The following is a 20,435-nucleotide window of genomic DNA, read 5'->3' as shown; positions in this document are numbered from 1 at the left end:
ATGTGGACCACAAGCTGTGAGTGATCTGATCCCTCTAATTGAGATGTCTGAGAGGCTGGGCAAGCCTTAATTGCAAGTAGAGCCATTCAAACTTTAGAGCTGCTGGCAAGCAAAACAGGAGCTAATTCTGCATTATTTATCCCCAGAAAAGAAGAGTTTTTGGGAACTGTTGTGTCTTTTCAAGAATCAGGAAGGCTCCTCAGTGGAGGGAGATACATGACTTCATACAGGTAGGATACTTTTCTTGCTTATGCTGCACTAAGCACATCCACTTGTCCTGAATAAAATCAAAGCAAATATTTCTGACTCACAAGAAAAAAAAGAAATTAAGCTGTAAAATTGCCTTCATAATAAATGGCATTTAATAAGGAGCGATTTTGAAAAACAGGCATTAAAGTTATGTGAGACAACTGCTCTAAAAACTATCATTTTCCAAAACAAAGCTGCTTTTGTCTGATGGTGTTTTAACAATTTATTATAAAGACAGAACAGAGACTGAATTAACATTGTGTCCCCTTGCAGTGAGAAGCGCTAATCTGAATAATGTACTCCAGGGGAATTCTCCTTGCCATTTATATGAATATGGGAAAAATGAGAATATGATAATTATCACTGGGTTTTTTTCCAAGCAAAGATCTCTCACAGAGAAATGCTCAGCACTGATTTGAATTTTTCCTGCAGCTCCTTTTCCCTCACAGTTGTACTCTGAACTCAGTCCCAGGAGATGTTAGACCTGCAGTACTGTTTCTGACATGGGGTCTATGGCTTTCAATGCCCTCTTCAGATTTCTAGAGACTCCATCTGCTTTTGTGGGGCTTCCAAACACACTCAACACTGAGCAGAATTCTGCCCATTTGGTAGGAATGGTGCTGGATTAACGCTGAGAACTAACTCAGCCCCCACCTTTCACATCCAGCACCGGAGCAATTCAGATGCTGATAAAACAGATTCTCTCTACTAAGCTTTTACACAGATTTTGTCCTTCCTTGTCTGCTTTCTGCCTTGACCAAAAGTTAGTAATTTGTGCTGGAAGGTGTATCCTCACTAGGGATTGCAGGGAAGTGTGGACAGCCCTGGGCTAGCAGCAGGCTGGAGTGAGCCAGGGTGCTGGCAGCACTCCGGGCACAGCTGGAGCTCTGAGCCATGGCTTTGTCACAGTTAGGCTCCATCTGATCTGAAACTCATTTATAATTAAGCAGCTAGGTAATTTATAATTAATTACCTGCAACCCACTGAATTATAACATACCCAGAGGTCAAAAGATGGCAGAAAGGAGATGGGGTGATGAGAATAAACACTGTGAAACAAAAACCTGAGATATTCCAGGCACAGAGTGCTGTAACAAGCTTGGACTGGGCTGAGTTACCCCCGGAGTTAACCCCTTCTTCAGCAAAAAGCCAGAAATTTATCAACAGAAACCCTGCACAGAGTGTGTAGGATTCCTGCACACCAGTGAACAGGCAGTAGTATCTTCTTTTTCTGTTTCTTGCCACTGGTAGGAGTAAAACAGCTTAGTAGATTGTTCCTTTGAGGTGGTATTTGTAGCTACTAGAGCATCTGATAACAAAAGAATGTAAAAATATTCTTTTAAAGTGAATTCAGGGAAAATCAGCAACAGGAATAATTAGGCACTGGGGAGATGCTGTGACTGTTACTTTAAGAAAGTGTTGTAAATTCTCAATATTTCCAGACAATTAGCACATAAAGGACTTTTTCTGGGACTTGAGCAGAGGAAACATGTAAATATCTGGTTTTTATTCAGAACTTCTGGAATTTGCATGGGTGTGAGAGGCAGGGGGTTTTTCTTAATGCTCTATATCTTCCACAACCAGGCAAGCAACCATGGGCATAAACTTGTTGTTTGGCAGTGACATTTAGCACTTTAATAATACTATCTAATTTAACAAGTTAGATTTAACTTTGCTAGGTAATGAACTGAACTGGAGCATGACCATTTAGGAGATCTTGCTAACAAACAAGATGTTGAACCTGCCTTAACTGTTTGGATCAGATAGAAAAAGACACACATGTGGGATCTGACCTCATAATCAATTCTTTGCAACCTGATTTTTGCAGTGACCAGAGGCCCTAAGTTTGCACAAATGCATCCAGATGAGCAAGGATGGACACAGTCTGATGCCTCCCACTCTGCATCCAAGTTTAACATGCAAGCTCAGAACAGTGTTCTCTTCTTAATCATCTGGAGGAAAAAACCACTCTCTCCCTTCCTGATTCAAGCATGGACCAAAGGTCTGCGCAGTCTTACAAGCAGTGCTCCCTGGAGAATATAAATTGGTGCACAGAAAGTAATTTTCTTCTTCTATAATATATCTTGCCATAGAGAACAGTAGAAAAACAAATTGTGTTCGTGACCTTCAGCACATCATGGAATTTAAAATAACTGACTTTGGTATTGCCAGAGAAGGAGCAGAGAACTAGAAAATTCAGCTTCTATTTAGTACTGACCAAGCCAGCCAAATCCTCATATGGTCCTTCCTAAAAATATATGCATCCTTTAAGCTTTGTTTTGTTTCCTTGCATTAAAATGAAGTGAATAACAAGCTGTAAAATACTAGAATAAACTGGATTTTATAATTGGAAAGTAAGATAAACACGTCCAAGCAGTTGCCTGTGAGGAAACTAGCAGACAAAAAATGGGACTATATGATCTGGATTCAATGTGAAAACTGAAATTCTGTAAGGAACTTAGCAGGACATAAGGACTGGGTAACATTGTAAGAGTCTGAGCACAGGCAGGTCTGTGATTTGGTGGAGATTTTAATTAATCTTGCACATTCACACCAAAGATGCTGCACCTACAGCTTCAGTTTCAGCTTTCAGCCTGGGCTGACACAAAACAGGGAGAGCCCAGCATGGTGAGCTTGGATGATGTTACCCCTGCACTCCCATCATCACTGCAGTGCCACTGTCTGTCCCTCAGTGGAAGAGACTGGACACAGCAGCCCTGATGATGCCGAGGGGATCAGAAACCAGATGGGTGGGGAGGAAGAAGGACTCAAATGCAGGAAGTGGAATATATAGAAACAAATCTCCACAGAACTTCAAGAATATTGAATATTGTATCAGAAGACTGCACTTGTCACCCATTATCCCACGCAGCAAGAGCACTACCATTCCCAAGAGCACCACCATTCCCAGAAGAGCACTAAGAGCGCCTGTGGAACAGCAAGTAGGGTTGGGAACAGTGCATCTAAGGCATGAACAGATCAACAGCAGCAGAAGGGAGCAGCTGCAGCTCTGAATCACTGCCACAGCAACCCCAGCACCCTGCTGTCTGGATGAAGTCGGTGTTAGCTCCTGGCATGCCATGTGGGGACAAAGGAAAGACAAAAAGATGCTGAGTTATCAGACAAGAAACATGCAGACCATCACTGCTTGTATTGTGAGTGTTTAAAAAATTGCTGTATTATTTTTTCACGTCATGACTACTGTGATCTTGAGCCTGTAGGAGGTGAGCACTCACAGAGTGAACTCAGCAAAGGGTTAGGGACCTTTGTTCTCTCCAGAGTGTCCTGAGGGGCCATTCATATGGAGGTGGCTGGGGAGGTCTCATCTCCTGCTCCAGACAGGGCTACCTGCCAGGTTAGGACAGGTTGCTCAGCACCATCCAGCTGAGTGTTGAGAATAGTCAGGAAGGAGATGTGGGCAGCCAGTGCTTCACCTCTTCCTGAGGAGGTTTCCTGTTTCTGGTGGGGTCAACCTCATTGCGGCTTGGGTCCTTTGCCTCTTGTCCTTTCATCGTGCACTGGAGGGAGACTCTGGCTCTGTGTTCTCCAGACCCCACATCTGCTTGGCACCACAGTGTAGTGCACAACAGTTCATCTGTCAGTCCAAAAACTAACATTTCATCTTTGGGGTGTTTCATTTGCTCTCTAATGACTCTGGGGTACTGGTGGCAAGTAGGTTGAAGAGCACCCTCAGTCCAAATCTCACTGATGCTGACTCTTCAAGTAAAAAAGAAAAAAAAATGAGACCCAATCAAACGAAACCAAGAAACCCAACTGCTCAGCTTCTCAACAGCCCTCCTTTGTTAGGGTGAGGAAGCTGAAGCTCTGGATGTGAATAATTTAAAGTTGCCATGGAGTGGGGGGGATGAGTGGGCAGCTGAAGAGACCCCAGCACAGGCTGCTTGGGTCAGAGTGTCTGACACTCTTCCCGCTCAACAGTGCTACTTGTTGGAGGAGCACAGATTCCATTGTTGTTGATGTACAACAATAAATTGCTCCTCTTTGCACCACACCATTTTTTCACATCTGTTTCCCCAGCCTCCCTTGGGCTGGGAAATAAAACTGCAGTGTAGCAGTTCATTTCCATTAGCCCTAACATCCTTCCTCATTTTTCTCATGCTCTCCTGTGATTTTTGAAGGGTAAATTGTGTAGGCATTGTTCTGGTAATAGGCACAACTAACTCCCTGTTTGCTGAGTTAGCAAACAAGTGCTTCAGGTAGCCCTGAGTTAGCAATTTCAAAGTAATATGTGTAAATTTTGAAGGCTAAGGTATCTTGATTGTTACAGTCAAAGTTATGTTCTCATTTTCAGTAATGCTTCCATAAAATCCCTACATGTCCCCCATGGGTATGAAGCAAAGCATAAAAAAAGTTCCAGAGTGGGAATATCTTAAAATATAGATGCAAATAGAGGTTTGGTATGGTTGTTTTTTTTAATTGAATATCAAAACCCTTGAAACTAATACTTTCTAAGATAACCCCTATTTTGTACAGCCCAAGCTAATACATGAGTTTATTTTAAAGATGGAGAGGAGGCAATTTTCTAGCATCAGCATAATTTGGAAATATGATTTGCATTCACTTTCTGATGTATTTCTTGTAACACTTCACGACTTCCTGCACGGCACAGGTTTTTGTAAAGTCAAAAGGAAAAGCAGCATCATGCTGCTCAGATCTTTGTCAAGGCAGGTGTGCAAATCACAGAGTGCAGGTGGAGCATGGGGCAGGGGAAGTTTGTGGAAAATATGCAGAGAAGTGAAAGCAAAGGCACCTTCAGGGTTTGGCTATTGATGTGTTTGTTTGTATATCCAAATATTCACATAAACATATGTATGAATAGGAAAACATCTTTCATTGCATTATATGCCCAGCCTGACGTAGATTCAAATCAGCATCATTTAGGAAAAGAAAAACTTGCTATTCTATACACACTTCCAATTTTTAAAAATTAAACTGTATTTGCTTCACGTCAGGAGAAAAAGAGAGGCTGAGGCCAAATAAGAATCTTTCCTTAAATCCGTAGGTAAGAAATACAGGCTTAAGTGATTTTCAGCATTTTGAGTTACATTTTGCCTAAGCTGAGATCTCATGAACAAAGTCTCAGCCTTATCCCATTTGGAATGGATGAAATACTAAACCTCAGATAGGAGGGATTACGTTGAAAGCCCCATGTCACCCACAATAAATAGCTAAAGGAGCTGTTGCGGATCACTGACTTAGTGGACAAATGGGGCAACATTTAAGGGAGCTGCTTCCTTGTTAAGATTCTGTGTGTCTCTTCAGGAAACTTCTCCAGCCTGGGAAGCACTTTGGGGTGGGCCTGCTCCTCCCTTTACTGTCAAATTAACTTGCATTTTATATTCAAAAACCTCACTGTATGTTAGAATTCGGAATCTTTTACAGACTCATTTCTGCCCGTACACACCAGTTCTCCCCTGTTACCACTCATTTTAATGTCAAGGAGGAGTTTCTGCAGAACTAATTCCAGTTCTGCCCTGGAAGGCAGATGATTAAATATTGTTGCTTGTGTTGTTTTTTTCACAATAAATTCTAGGCTTGCACTGACAAACCGATTAATTTTATGCTGCTAGAAGTGTTCTGGGGAAAAAAAAGGAAACAACTGAATTTGGGGACAAAAAGAAAATATATTGACCCCTGGCTGTAATGCTCCCAGACACATGGTGTGATTCCTGGGGTTGTTCTGTGTAGGGCCAGGAGTTTGTGTGAGGGACTTGTGCTCTCAGCTTACAGCACAGTCAGGACTTTATTTTGCAGCACTATGTTATGGGGAAAACATGAAGAGGTCAGCAACTTGCTCTCAAAACTAACATCTCTCTACAGAACACTGATATCTACATCAATCCCCATCTACAGGAGCAGCACTACATCTATTTTGGGGTGTTTCATACTCCCCATCACCCTCACAGGTGCTGCTACAACTTTCTGCTGTAACTCACCCATGCAGCCAGCACCTGTGCAGGGTTTGATGTGGGATTGCTGTGGCAACCTGTATGAAACACCCTGTGTCCATTTGAGCGGTGAATTTAAAACCTAAGGATGTCTCTTGAGACACAGAAAGTCATGCTGCATGAATATTTATCTTTATTACCCTTATTATGTTGGGAAAAATATTTTATTAGCAAGCAACAGCCTGCCATATGGAGAAAATAGTGTTGTCTTGAAGCGTACACACAAAATCCATGTTTCTTCATGGAAAGCTGTACATTCCACTTGGATTTTTCCTGAAAACAAGGGATGCTGAGGAAAAACCTAAAGACTGTTTACATATGATAGCAGGGAATGAAATGAGGTGGCAGTAAAAAACAAAACAAAAGCCCTGAAAACTGTACAGCATATTACTGTACAGTTTTCCAGTTGCCAAGCAATTGGATTGTAGGATGTGGCCCCACGGATTTCTGTGTCCAGCTCTGCTGCTACGTCTGCCTTGTGACCTGAAAAAAGTAATTTCTTTCTGTATGTGGGCCTTTTGTCTTCTACATTTTGTCCAAGTACTTACATTGTATAAACCAGCGTTAACCCTGAGGTCAGTAAATAAGGTTTAGCCTGCGTTATAGCAAAGCAGCAGCAAAGAAGAGCTAAGATTGCATTAAAAAATTGTATTTGTTGTGGATTAGGAACAAGAGTTCTAGCTTTTCTCTCAAAAAATCCAGAAAAAAGGGAAGGAAAAGGGCACAAGGAGTTGAAATGTTCTGTGCCATTGCAGCTCATAGTGGAGAATTATATTTGGAAATATACAAAAAACAATAAAACCAATTTCTTTTAAATAGATTGGTAAGGTTCCATTTTTTATAAAAACATTTTACAAAAATTATATGTACTGCAGAGGAATTCCTAGTACTTGTGGTAAAAATATAACTAATAAACCATAAAATACATCCATATAAAATAAGGGTGATACAAATGTATTTATGTCTTTACAAAACCATTTAAGTTTATTTCATGCATATGATCTCTGGAGACTAGACTGAACATTCCCTTTAATGACAATAAATCATTCAGAAATCATTCAGCCCCTCATGGTGAAGGAGCTGAGAGGCCTGCCTTGCTCTATTTGTTAATTATTTAAATGTTTGACCAGGACAACTGCTCTATAGGGATTTGTGCCTTAACATAGTCTATTTAATGTTCAGCTACAAGCTGCAAATATGCCACTAATGGGAAATTGTGGTGCTGGCAACAACAGGTCACATCTTCTATCAGAAAGATGCACAGCTTATAGGGCCATGGTACTTATCTCCAGAAAATAGGGGTTTATAAAGGAATTGTACTTTAAAGACATGCAGGTGAAGCTAGTAAGTGAAAATGTATATTATACCTTTCATGAACAAAGAAGGCTTCAGGAATAAGTTGCTTTAGGATCAACTCTCCTGTGAAAAAACATCTTGTAAGTGGATTACAAAAATGGTACAGTTTTTTCTAACTGAGAGTGTTTTGTTCTCAAGGTCCTTCTTGTTAGTCTTCAAACTTCATGAAATGACACTGATGGATAAAGAACATTCTCCAGAAATGCAGCTTGCTGTCCCCTGTGGCCGTCATCCTTTCATTCTGAATCTTGGGAAGTTTCTTCTGGACTCCCTCACTCATGGCACTGCTATAAACCAACAACCAGAGAGGAAAGTAAAGCCCAAGAAAAACAAGTGATGCAAAGAAAAGCAGTTGCTCACCACCAACAGACTGTAATGCAATTCATGTTTCTTCAGAAGGCATAAACCTTTTACAGCTTTTTTGAAATACTTGGTTTTAACTTCTTAAGACTCAGGAAGAGTGAGGAGTTTAATGTATGCTCAAGCAAAGTCAGACCAGGCTGTCACTGATCACTAAAACAAGTAACCAACACAGAACTCTTGCATTAACTGGAAAGTTCTTTTTGTAATCGTCCTCTGGCAACTTCATTAGCAAATTCAGGCCACCTACCTAAAACCTGGTAAGAAAGGGAAAATAACTTGTTAAATGGCTATTTAAGCAATACATTTAGATACATTGTTGAAAATTGACTGAATAAATCAAAAAGATGCTCTGAGAAATCTGACCACATTAAAAAAGCAATCTGCATGTATTCCACAGGTTTAATTAATACAATGGATTGTATATTCAAGGGCTGTATATGCCATCAAGATTAGCAATGCAAAGAGCAGAACTCCTTTTGAATTTACTTACTCCTGAAGGAGATGCTTTCCTCCTTCCATCACTCACTGTGGCACATTCTGTTCCTCTTTGCAGGCAGACAGCTAAAGAGGGAAAAGAACAGCAGAAACCAGAACAGAGCAGGAGCATTACCTTCCACTCCTTGCTGCCTGGCCATGTGCTCTCCTCCCTCCAGTGCCATTACTTCCCGTTCCTGCATCAGTGCTGTTTTCCTTCCTCTCCCTCTCACTGGGGACTTTTGCTGCTTCTGGTTGTTCACAGTGTTCCTCCTGGAGTGAAGTCCTAAGAGTGCCTGTGCCCTGCAAAAACATCTTTGGTGTCCTTCCCACTGGGTCAGCAAAAGCATCTAAGTCAAAAATTAGGAAAAGGGGCAAGCACAATTCTGTTCTATGTCTGGAAAACCTTAAGAAATAGTCCATGGAGGGAATAGTTGGTCTGTTATAACGGGATACCATTATATCTATCTCACTGCTCTGAGCACCCATGCCATATCACGGGGAAGTTTTTTCTGTGATACACCCTAAAATATCAGCCTAGACAACAGTGCATTTCTGAGGCTGGATGTTGAGTGGGGTCTGCAGACATATTCCAATACCAAAATTATTCTCTCTCCCAATATTTTCCACTGATTTTTGAAACTAGGTGTTCAGAATGGACTTTATTAAAAATACCTTATTAATGGAAACACATTAAAAACAAGGCATTATTGAAAAAAAAAAGAGATTAAAGTTATGAATATCCAATCCCTCTAAGTAACCTTAAACTGAATTCTGCATAGGTGAGCTGGCACTGGCACACCCTGACACCAGCAATTTCCCTGTTCTGAGCAGTTATGGATGTGCAAAATGTACAGGGCTACTGATTCTTTATACATATATGTGTGTGTGCGTGTGTATAACCTGATATCTCTTGAAATTACCTTCAAGGCATGACTAATCCCATAGAAAAACAAAAACAAGAGTTGGATCTGTGGGTGAGTGCAAGACCCTTCCTAAATCTGTGTCTCTTTTGAGACAAAACAATCCTTGAGCCCTGAAGTTTCAGACCTAGAGAAGTTAACTCTAATTTGTAGTCTTCCTGGGTCAATGAAATATCCTCCAAAATAAACCTCGAGACATCAGGCCAAAATGATCACACTCTTCTCTTTAAGTTTAGACAAACTGCATCCAGCAAATGTGTACAGATCCTGCAAGGCTTCTGATTTCTAAAATCGGTTTGTGACTCATGCAGACACTCACACCAGGCACACACTGAAAGAGAGCCATACAGAACACAGCAGCAAAGAAGGCCTCCAAAAATATTCAGACCTCTGCCTTGGAGATATTTATGCAGAAGCTGCAATGAGCAGGCTTTCTTGTGTGTGCTTTGATGTGCACAGTTCTCATGTACCAGCCACCAGTAGAGGCTTTTCCAGGGTTGTTTAAAGATGATATTTTAAGGTGGAATTATGTCAGACGACTGAAGCTGTATTCTGTGTCTCCATAAGCCCCCTCAGGTTTATGGGTGAGGCTATTTCCCCCTTCTAGAAAACATTGAGGAAGACCTTCTAGAAAACCCCTGGCTTCCTCTGCTCAATGGGAAGGAGACATTGCCCTTTGTAGAGTGGGACAGGGAGGTGGCCACTATTACACCCACAATTGTACCTGACCCATACATTGCCAGTGAAACCAGAAGCAAAGTTAATGTATTTATAACTCTGTATTTATTCTCTGAGAATCACCTTTCCATGTTTGCCCTTTGGTGGGAAGATCATTCAGCTCAAGAAACACATCTGAATTTTATGAGCTTTCCTGGATATGTACCTTGGACTGAAATCAGCTTTCACTCCCCGGTGTTATTTATAGCACAGTCACAGTAAATAGTGGCTGCAAGTAGGATGGGGAAGGAAGGAAAACAACATCACTAAAATACACGGCTCTGCTAACTCCGGGAACGGGTTGGTGGCTCTCCTTTCTCTCCTACTGACAGAGCATCCTGGCTTGGCTCGTCTCCTCTGCCACCACATTTTCCTGCTTCCCTTGAAACCTTTTGTCAGTCTGTTAGCAAGCAGTAACTACTTTTGGATGGTTTCTTCTCACACTTCTGTGCGATGGCCACCTGTCACAGCATAAATAAAAGCTTTCTAATTCCCCAAACCTGCCAAATAACATTCTTGAGTTTTACTGAGCTGTGAGGGACAAGCTGTACGCACTTGCAAACAAGCAAAATGGTAAAGCTTTAGCTTGACTTAGTTGCCTTCAACTTCCCAGCTCAAAGGATCCTCCTCTGGGCTCTCTTGTTACAACAGAGGTGTGAAATCATCCAGGGGAGGAGGAGGGAGATGCTGATACAGGAAGCCAAAGGAGATTCAAAGAGAACAGGAGGCTGGACCAACCCCAGACTGAGAGCTGAGAAGTGTCAGCTCGTGGCCCTCCAGGCACAGTCCCTGGTACAGTCCATGCTACAGTGATGTGCCAGACCTGCCCAGGTGAGCAGGAGGGAGCAAGGAGAGCTTTCTGCTGGCTCCTGCAAATGAGCACCCAGCGTGAATAACCCATGTTTGACAGAAGAGTGCAGGAATTTTTGGTGCACCCAGTCTGTCACGCCTGGCTGAACATTTCTGCCTCTTAAAAGGGATTTGGAAAAGGATGCAACACTTAGATGCCCTTTTCTTTGCAATGTCTCATAGTAACATTTAACTACTCTTCCCTATTTCACAGACTTTCATTCTTCCTCTTATCAGTGTTCTCTCATTTGAAATAAAGGTCAATAAGATGGAAAATGTGTTTGCTCTTTGCTCACAAAGAAACAAGCAAGGTATATTAAAAAAAGGTCTATGAGCATCAGAGGGAAAAACTAACTTACTGTGGGATACAAAGGCAAGGGCAGAAATCCTGGCTGTTTTCTTGCAGTCCTGTATTCAGCTGAAATTCATAGGATATAAAGATAACTCAATTACAAGTTGTTTTCTCTAAAGACTTTGAGACAAAGGCAGGAAAACTCCACCTCCCATTTTTCACTGTAATTACAGTAATAAAGATGACCTTAACTATTTTTTTTTAAAAATTCACCTGCTATCCGTACCCCTGCACTCTTGAAAGGCTTTAGTACATGGTACATCCAAGATCAAAACCAAGTCACAGCCTTTATCTCCTCTTTCAGAAAAGGAGAAATTTGGGCTAAAGTCCATCTCTGCTTTACTCAGAGCTCTCATCATGGTATTTACAGTGTTACTCTAAACAGCCTCTCAGAGATCTATGCCCTGTTTTCTAATGCTCCTGTAGGTGTCATTGCACAGCCTGTTGCTTCAGAGCACAAGTTCACTGGAATACAGCTGGTTGTGTGATTTTCAAAGCAAGATAATCCTTATTTGCTGACATTCTGAGCAGTCACCTGCAAGTTCTGGTTTTTTCTCCAAATTTTCTGTAAAAAAATGAAGCTCCTACTCTGTCCAGAGGCCAAACTAGCTTCATCCACCTCAAAAATGTGACATAAACCTTCCTATCCTGCCCTAACTTGCCTCTAACCAGCATAAATAGATGTATTCAAAATTCCAAAGGCTCTTTTTGGAAGACCTGTTCCATGTCTTTAATACACGTTTCCATTTTCCTTATCCTAATAATCACCAAAACTTTAAAATTACTTACTGCATCTTCTACTCCCTATTTCTGACAGAGACTGTTACAAAACAGCTATGGATGGAGGGGCTTGCTTAGGATACTGGGATAACTTCTTGTACTATTTACATGGCTGATATTTTCAGCAACACTTAGCTGTTGTTAATTCTATCTTCTTCTGACTCTCTGGTGCTAAAATATCCACTAAACCTGATCTCTTGTGTGTTTTTCCTACTGTCCTCACAAAAGTATCTGTGATTTCTGCCTAACTTACTGTTCCCTTCTTTTTCATTAAAGCCAGTGTGGAAATAGCAGCAGTAGAATGATCCAAATGTAGATTTGGAAGTGGTATTATAACACAAGATAATTCAGTCCTCATCCAGCACCCTTTGTAATAATTTAAAGAAAAGGAAAAAGGAACAGTTATGCATTCAAAATGGATAATGAAATCTTGGGGTCCCCAGCATTAGAGAGTTTGACACAGAGTCAACTGCTGGACCATGTAAATTACCTGTGTTGGCTCTTCCTGTTAATGTATAGATCACCACTTTCACACAGAATAAATCCAATAAATCCACAAAGCAGCACAGCACAGTGCTGAGTGACCTTGGTGCCACTACTGCACCTACGTGCAGCAATGCAAAAGGTGTCCATTCACTCATATACATGCTCATCAAAATGGGCATCATGGAGTTCAGTCTTTGGAAAACTTTATTACATAAATACATTAATCAAAGGAGTTAAAGAAAATTAAATGAAGAGTGGAAAAGTTCAGCAAAAGAAAGGTGAAATCTTTAGCCTACTGATATTAACATCAAAGGTAGTGCTGGTTTTCACAAAAACATTATTTTATACTCTGATGTGCTGGGAGTCCTTCCCCACTGATATATTCATTTTATTCAGAGAGATTCCCAAGAAGGAAATCATTCTTAATGCAGTGGAGTGTCGGGGTCCCTCCCCCTGCCATGTGGTCCTGGGAGAGGGGCCCTGGGGGGAGGCACGGGGTTTCCCTGCCCCTGGTCAGCCTCGTTCCCCATTGGTTGTTTTGTGTTCCCCTGAGCGGGCAAGGACCCTCGGGTCCTGTGATTGCCGCAGTTCCTCGGCAGATCCCGGCCATGCAGCTGGGGAAATAAACATCTCTGAAACATCTACCAAGAATCGGTCCATATAGATTTCATTTCCATGGGCCTTGTTGTCTGATACACATGTTGCAGCATCTGCACTGTAATAAATGGTGGAAAATTGTGAGCAGAATGATCCCCAATCCCTGAGGGCAGCGACTGATTTGTGAGTAAACTCTGGATTTCTCTTCTTGTTTTCGTTTTGCTGTTCCATCTCTAAACTGTGGAGGAACCGTGGGAAGACTCTTGGCTCTCAGAGCCGCATATGGACATTTACCTTAAACTGGAAAAGATTCCTGAACAACGATTTTTAAATTTTAGCTTAATTCAAGCTCAAAAGGAACCGAAACACTTTCTGGCATGGTTGTTTAAGAACTTTTTCTGCATTTCTTGGGATTTAATTCTTACCAAAGACTTTTGGAAGACCGTTTGTACACAGTTAATTTCTGAGTCCAAATATATGCCGGTGGAAGAATATTTTCGTGAATATTATTTAATTACCGAGACTGTTGAACAATGTCAGCTGTATCTTGGCAAAGGGAGGCCTGGCTCAGGGACTGTGCAGCCTCAGCCACATGGACCGAGTGCTCTGCAAGCAGCAGCGAGGCAGTTCCCGTGTGCAGGCAGAGCGATGTGAGCTGCAGTGTCCGCAGTGGAGCGAGGTGTGGCGGGAGCCGCGCGACCTGGTGGTGCCTGCCTGGCCCCACACAGTGCGTGGTGGAGCGAGCTCTGTGAGAGGAATGGCGCGTGGGCAGCAGCTGGCGGCAGTGGTGGTGGAGCAGAGCCACACTCAGCCAAAACGCGCTCTGGAGCAGGGCGCAGGGGGGCGTCGCTCGGGGCCCCAGCCGAGACGTGGGCGCGGCCCCAGGCAGCGGCAGCAAAGCTGAGAGCAGAGGAGACGGCGCAGGGGGAGCTGAGCGGCCCAGCCCAGCCCGGCCCGGCCCGGCCCGGCCTGCGCGGCCCCGAATGTGACCCTGGGAAGAGCGCGCAGGCACGAGCAGCCCCGACAGCCCCGGCAGCCCTGGCAGTTCCAACACGGGAATGGGCGAAAGCAAAAGAGAAAGCAAAAACACATCAAAACAGAAAACAGCAACCACTTGGAAAAAGGAAAAATCATCATAGCTAAGGTTTTAGGAATAGTAAAATGGTATAAAAATGGTATTAAACAAAACTATGGTTTTATAACAAGATGTGACAACCAAGAAGACATGTTAGTTCATAGAACTGCTATTAAAAAGAATAACCCTGAAAAATATATCCCAAGCTTGGGAGATCGAGAGGTGGTGGAGTTCAAAATTGTGCAAGGTAGAAGAGGGTTACAAGCATCAGAGGTCACTGGGCCTGATGGTGTTCCTGTGAAAGGCAGTATATATGTTAAAAATCCTAGTCATGTTAGACAATATGTCCATTATAAGCCCCCCCTACAGTCTCCCTTTCCTAATCCCACCTTTCCCTTTTACCCTATATCCTATTACCCCCAGTGTATTCCCAATCCGTTTTTCACCCATGGTTTCCCTCACAAAACCATGCCTTTGCCAATTGTTTCTCCAAAAATCCCTTTCCAATGCCGAGTGGGGGATGAAGAGGGGGATGGAAGAAATTAACTATTGTTGTTTAGAGTTCCAACAGGTACAAATGGAAGAAACCCTCTCCTGCCTCAGTTTCCCCACAAAGCATGCCCAGAGAGTCCTGTCTCCCTTCTGTCAGCCTTAAGATGTTCCAGAGAGTCTGTTTGGACATTTGAAGACTCAGGAGGGTGGCTTGTTTTGTTTTGAAACTGCCCTTGTTATTTCATGTTTATCCAGTTGTTTTCAGTGTTAAGTTTTAAATCTCTTTTTGTTAAAAATAAACGGGTGAAATGTCGGGGTCCCTCCCCCCCGCCATGGAGCCCTGGGAGAGGGGCCCTGGGGGGGAGGCACGGGGTTTCCCTGCCCCTGGTCAGCCTCGTTCCCCATTGGTTGTTTTGTGTTCCCTGCGCGGGCAAGGACCCTCGGGTCCCGTGATTGCCGCAGTTCCTCGGCAGATCCCGGCCACGCGGCTGGGGAAATAAACATCTCTGAAACATCTATCAAGAATTGGTCCACATAGATTTCATTTCCAAGGGCCTCGTTGTCTGATACATGTGTTGCAGTTTCCCCACTGTAACAGTGGAGTGTTTGATTTCAATGTCTTGCATTGGTTGGTGTCATGTCCAAAAGCAAATCAATGAACACAGACAAATTACATGGTTCACTTTGGGCTTCGGTTCCATGAGAGCATTGATTTGTTTGAAGTTAGCTCTGTGCTTATTGCTTTGTAATTTTGAAGACTTTTTTTTTCCTTTTTGTGCAAAATGTGCATGCTTTTCTTATCTAAATTCCTTACAATTTTTAAAGTTGCTTGCAAAGTAGCTTTTCCCATTGAAATACTTTGGCCAAGTTGAAACCAGGGCATTTACACTTTCCTAACCTGACTGTCTCTATACATTTGGCAGCCTTCTTTAAAAGCTGTGTTTGTTGGTGGGTTTAGAAGGGAAACATAATTCTGAGTCTAGTCATCTCCAGAGATTTGTTCTCAGCTCCCTGGTGCGCTCACTGTGAGCAAGCAGCTCTGTTGATGCTGACATGAGCAAAGAATAATGTCCCAGGCTAACAGATATTATACATTGTTTTTTAGCTCCCTTCTGCATGTGTAGGTCACCCTCATCCATCACTTATATGGGTGACAGCAGCAGAAATAATTAAAGGAGGTCTTTCTAAGATGGAATAAAGGTCCATATTTATTTCAATGGGACAATACATGGGAAAAAAAGAATGCTGTGACCTGCACGATTTCTAAGGAAACAGGGCTGCCTTCTGTAGCCAAATTATTCAAAACCAAGCAGGGGCTTTGCAGGAAACCAGGGCCACTGCCAGCCTTTCCCTGTAGCAGCAGGGATGTTGGGCAACCCAAGGAGAGAATGTTTTTACACTCTGCAGAAAGCTCTGGCTCCAATGAATGTGTTTGCCCCGAAATACTTAGGTTTCATCAAATCACCTTTTTTTTTTTTCTATGAAAATCACTCTGAGGGAAATGTTATTCTTTTTCCATTTCATGCCACGCATCCATGTCGCTAAGGATATTCACACTCAGGAATTATTTTAGTCCCTCACCATATGAAATGTTTCCTGTTTAAAACAAAGTGGGCTGATAAGAAGAAGGCAGTAGAATATTAACACAAGTATATAATAGTCTGTAAAGTGAGGTATTAGGTAACAAAAGGTAGTTACAATTAACACATGACTAAGTTTTATGTAATTAGGAGGTAACGTGAAAACATGTCTCCAAAGCTAATACAGTAAAACACACAAGCTCCTTTCTTAACAAAGTTTTGCTGCATTTTTCCTTGCCCTTGTCACTTACCATAATCATAAAAAAGTCTCCTAACCAGGACACAGCCTGAGCATACATCAAAGTCTGGTCTACAAAGCAGAGTTAAAAGCTGAGGTCCCTGTTCATATCTCACTTGTTATGGCCACAAAACCACGGTAACTCTCCCTTTCTGAAGAGAAATGTCAGAAATCTGCCTGCTGCTTTGACTGCTAATGTCAAAGTGAGCCCTGAAATCTGTCTTTTCCCTTGCCATTTTTTTATTTTTAGTGCAAAGAAGTGCACTGAATCTCTGGGAGAAACTTAAAGGCCCAGAAATTAAATAATGCTGAGGCACTTTCCCAATGAAAGCAATAATGAATTCAGAAAAAAATGAAGCCCCTTATCTTGAAATGCTGTAAAAATATTGTGTAGTATATAATAATTACAGCAGTGTAATAGGAGCGTGCTGCCTATTGCTTTGAAACTGCTTCAAAATGTTCACTGTTCCAATGAAACAGTGAAAGCTGTTGCAAAATCATCACTAGGAAGGCCTGTAAAATAGAAGAAGTATTTTCTTGTTCTTCACCAAAAAACTGCATATGCCAGTACTGACATGAGGCACATTTTGTGTAGAAATGTGCAGTTGTGCACAAGCTCCAACAACACAGGAGTCTCCCCTGTAGAAGCAGTTGCTTAGTCTGGGTCCCATTTCTCCAGCTGCAGGCTGAGTGTCCACAGCATCCAGAACTTTGGGACAGGGGAGTAAAAAAGTGTAAAGGGAAATCATGCATGTACCAAATACAGTGTGTCTAATTCACCTCACAAACATGAGAAGCACCAGAGACGTTCCCTTTTCTACATCCACACAACAGAAGAGTCCTGAGAGGTAAAACAGGGTCAAACACCAAAAGTTTGGGCGTCACCCGTTCTGTTTTGCTTTGACTTTTTATGCCACTGATAATAATTAGCAGTACCTAAGCCCTTCAAAGCTGTATTGTCATTTGTATTTACTGCCTTCCTTAAAAATGCACACACTGTGTTTTTGTCACCAATACACTGCATAGATACATTTTTGGCTGTGGTGCATGTTTTTATTAGGAAAAAAAACCCTTGAAGAACACCTTGCTTTCTGAATAAAGCATACTGAATTTCATATGGTGCTCAGATTTTTGCACAAATCTGTTCTTCAGCCACAGAGCAGTCTCCAAGGAAATGTTTGATTCTGTACCAGTGAGTTCTGTGCTTGCAGAGAACAGATCTGCTGTGCCTGAGGAATGAAGTGGTCAAGCATGATGATGGTCCTTCAGGTGATGTTTTTAAGCATTTAGAGCTGGGTCACCCATGATTTCAAATATATGGAAGATGTCTAAGATATTCTGTGGTAGACAGATTAATAAGGAACTCATAGTAGCTTATGCAGCAAAATCCTGTGCTAGCTGCTATTTTCTCAACTCTGGTGGCTCCGTGCCCAGATGTATTTTGGTGCTGCTGGGAGGTGATAAAGGCAAGCATTACCAAGTCCTTTCAAGTCTTGACTAAACCACAACCCCCCAGAACTGAATTATTATGATTTAATTCCAGTATATGATAGCACTTAAGTCATGGGATTGGTGTTAGATCTATGAATAATGCAAGTTTATTTAAAGGAGCAGAAACAGACCAGATTATTTAAAAGACACTGACTGCCAGGGCTGAATATAAATTTTTCCAAATGTCTTCATCTGTTAACAGAGCTGTAGCCAGAAGCACAAGGAAATACTAGTTTTGTTATGTATTATGAATGACAGAGGAGTTGCTGTTTATCAGCATGGGAACTGATCTCCTCCCCCAGCAGGAGCAGTGGGAGATGCTGCTGCAGACATCACGGACGGACAGTTTGCTATAAATAAGGAACTCTGTATTTATAAACTGCAGGCCAAACTGACTCGTTTAGCTGAGCATCTTTTGGTTTCCTTACCAAATTGCCGAGGTACAAATAATTTGATCCACAGTTGTCACTGAATTTCTTCCTTGCTGTTTGTTTAATCAGACATTTCTCCTCTGATTGAAACTGTGGCAGTTTTGGTCTGGAGAGGCCCTGATTGAGCTTTTATTAATCAGAAGTGTACAGTTCAGACCTGGAGAGGTGGGGCAAGTATCCTACCTGATGCTGTATTTTGTAGACATGAGCTGAACCATGGGAATGAAGAGGGAGACCTGGCTGAACAGCAAGGTGAACTGAATCCATCTGACCCTAAAGAATTCCTTCATTCAAGAAGACGTTTTAAGAGAGGGATGACAGAACAATTTTGGTTTTTTTAGAGCAAGATGTTTTGTCAATAACATCTTACAGATCTTTGGGGATGTTTTAATTTTACTACAGAGACCAGGAATTGTCACATGATGTGTATCAGAGTATTGGCATACTTTTGTTCAATATATCTGATTTCACATGGTCCTTTTGGCCTTTATTCCACTGCTTGTAATAATCAGTCACTGTGTATAAATATTTCATTTTCACCAAGAAATTTGCTACAGTGAGGAAAGCATTCCTATTGCTTCTGTCTCCCCGTTTCCTTGCTGCTCTGCAATATCTTTCCATCCTCTGTTTGGCTTTCCCCTACAGTTCTGAAAGAAATGCTAGGGATTCTCTTCTACAGGAGCGTGCACTTTCTACTGATTTTTTTTCTAATTATTACATTGCTCTTCCAGAAAAAATGGGGGATGAAGGGGGATTTCCTTCTCACATCTTTTGCACCTTCTCAAATGAGCTGCCATATGCACTCCTCCTTCCTGCACTGGGGAAGGAAATATTTGGCAGGAGCAGCAACAGGAAGCACACCAGGTCCCTCTTTTTGTGAAAGCAAGTGGAGGATGGGAGAAAGATAGGGCAAGGTGTTAAAAAAAATTAACAGCTTCCAGGGCAAACTACAGAGCTTGTACAGCTGCCCAATGTTTTATGGAAGCACTACCAGTGTTGGGATACTGAACGTCAGTTCATCAGGGCAGTGTCTAACAGTGCTTTCTGCTTTGCCCCAGGTGTTTTCATGAAAGACACTGATGGAAAGCGTGTCATTCATGTTTATGGAGTGTTGTGATCATCACAGCAGTGATACTCCACCATCACTGTTCCAGTACATCTATTATCAGTGCCTGGTGCTGTTATCTCTGCTGATGGCATTTAATAACACCTCCTGGCAGCAGCACAAAGGAGTCCAGGCTTCACTGACTTCATTTTCCCCTTGGAAAGCACTAATACTCCTGGCATATCCAAGTTATTGCAAAAGTGGCTTTACTCATTTTTGATGAAGTTACTCAAAATGATGTACCGGTGAATTGCAAGACGCCCCATTAACCAAAATTGTTTTATACAGAATGTGAACATTTTTCTGAAGGACATTGCCATTGAATGGGAAAACCATAGGAGCACCTCTCCTGTGATGGAAGGCTGAGAGAATTGGGTTAGCTCAGCCTGGAAAAGAGAAGGCTTTGAGGTGACCTAATTGTGGTCTTCCAATACCTGAAGGGAGCCAACAAGAAAGCTGGAAAGCAAGTATTTACAAGGGTCTTTAGTGAGAGGACAAGGGGGAATGGCTTCAAACTGAGAGTAGGTTTAGATTAGATATTAGGAAGAAATTCTTTACTGTGAGGATGGTGAGGCACTGGCACAAGGTGCCCAGAGAAGCTGTGGATGCCCCATCCCTGGAAGTGTTCAAGGCCAGGTTGGATGGAGCTCTGAGCAACCTGATCTAGTGGAAGGTGTCCCTGCCCATGCAGTGGGGCTGGAATTAGATGGTCTTTAAGGCCCCGTCCAACCCACACCACTCTATGATTCTGATTCTCTTTGCTTCATTTCAGGATACTCTCCACATCCTGACATGTGAGGTGTGCAATGATCCTAATCAACTGGCTGTTTTCATTTTCAACTTTTTTCTTTCTTAGTCATTCCTTGAAAGACCTTTTATTAATGAAGCCCAGCTGAAGGGGAGAAAAAC

General features: G+C 42.2%; 1 long non-coding RNA gene across 1 annotated transcript; it reads left to right on the top strand.

Moving 5' to 3' along the window:
* The first annotated feature begins 85 nt into the window (after positions 1–85).
* LOC138107751 (uncharacterized) lies at positions 86–11,069 on the top strand. The gene is made up of 4 exons (XR_011149680.1): positions 86–230; positions 2,077–3,403; positions 7,712–8,193; positions 8,490–11,069. It is a non-coding gene; the product is annotated as an uncharacterized lncRNA (long non-coding RNA).
* The last annotated feature ends 9,366 nt before the right edge of the window (positions 11,070–20,435 follow it).

This window comes from Aphelocoma coerulescens, chromosome 3 (assembly GCF_041296385.1).
Source record: "Aphelocoma coerulescens isolate FSJ_1873_10779 chromosome 3, UR_Acoe_1.0, whole genome shotgun sequence".
Lineage (NCBI taxonomy): Eukaryota > Metazoa > Chordata > Aves > Passeriformes > Corvidae > Aphelocoma > Aphelocoma coerulescens.
The sequence above is the reverse complement of the archived record's forward strand: the minus strand, read 5'-3'. Positions and strand labels throughout refer to the sequence as shown.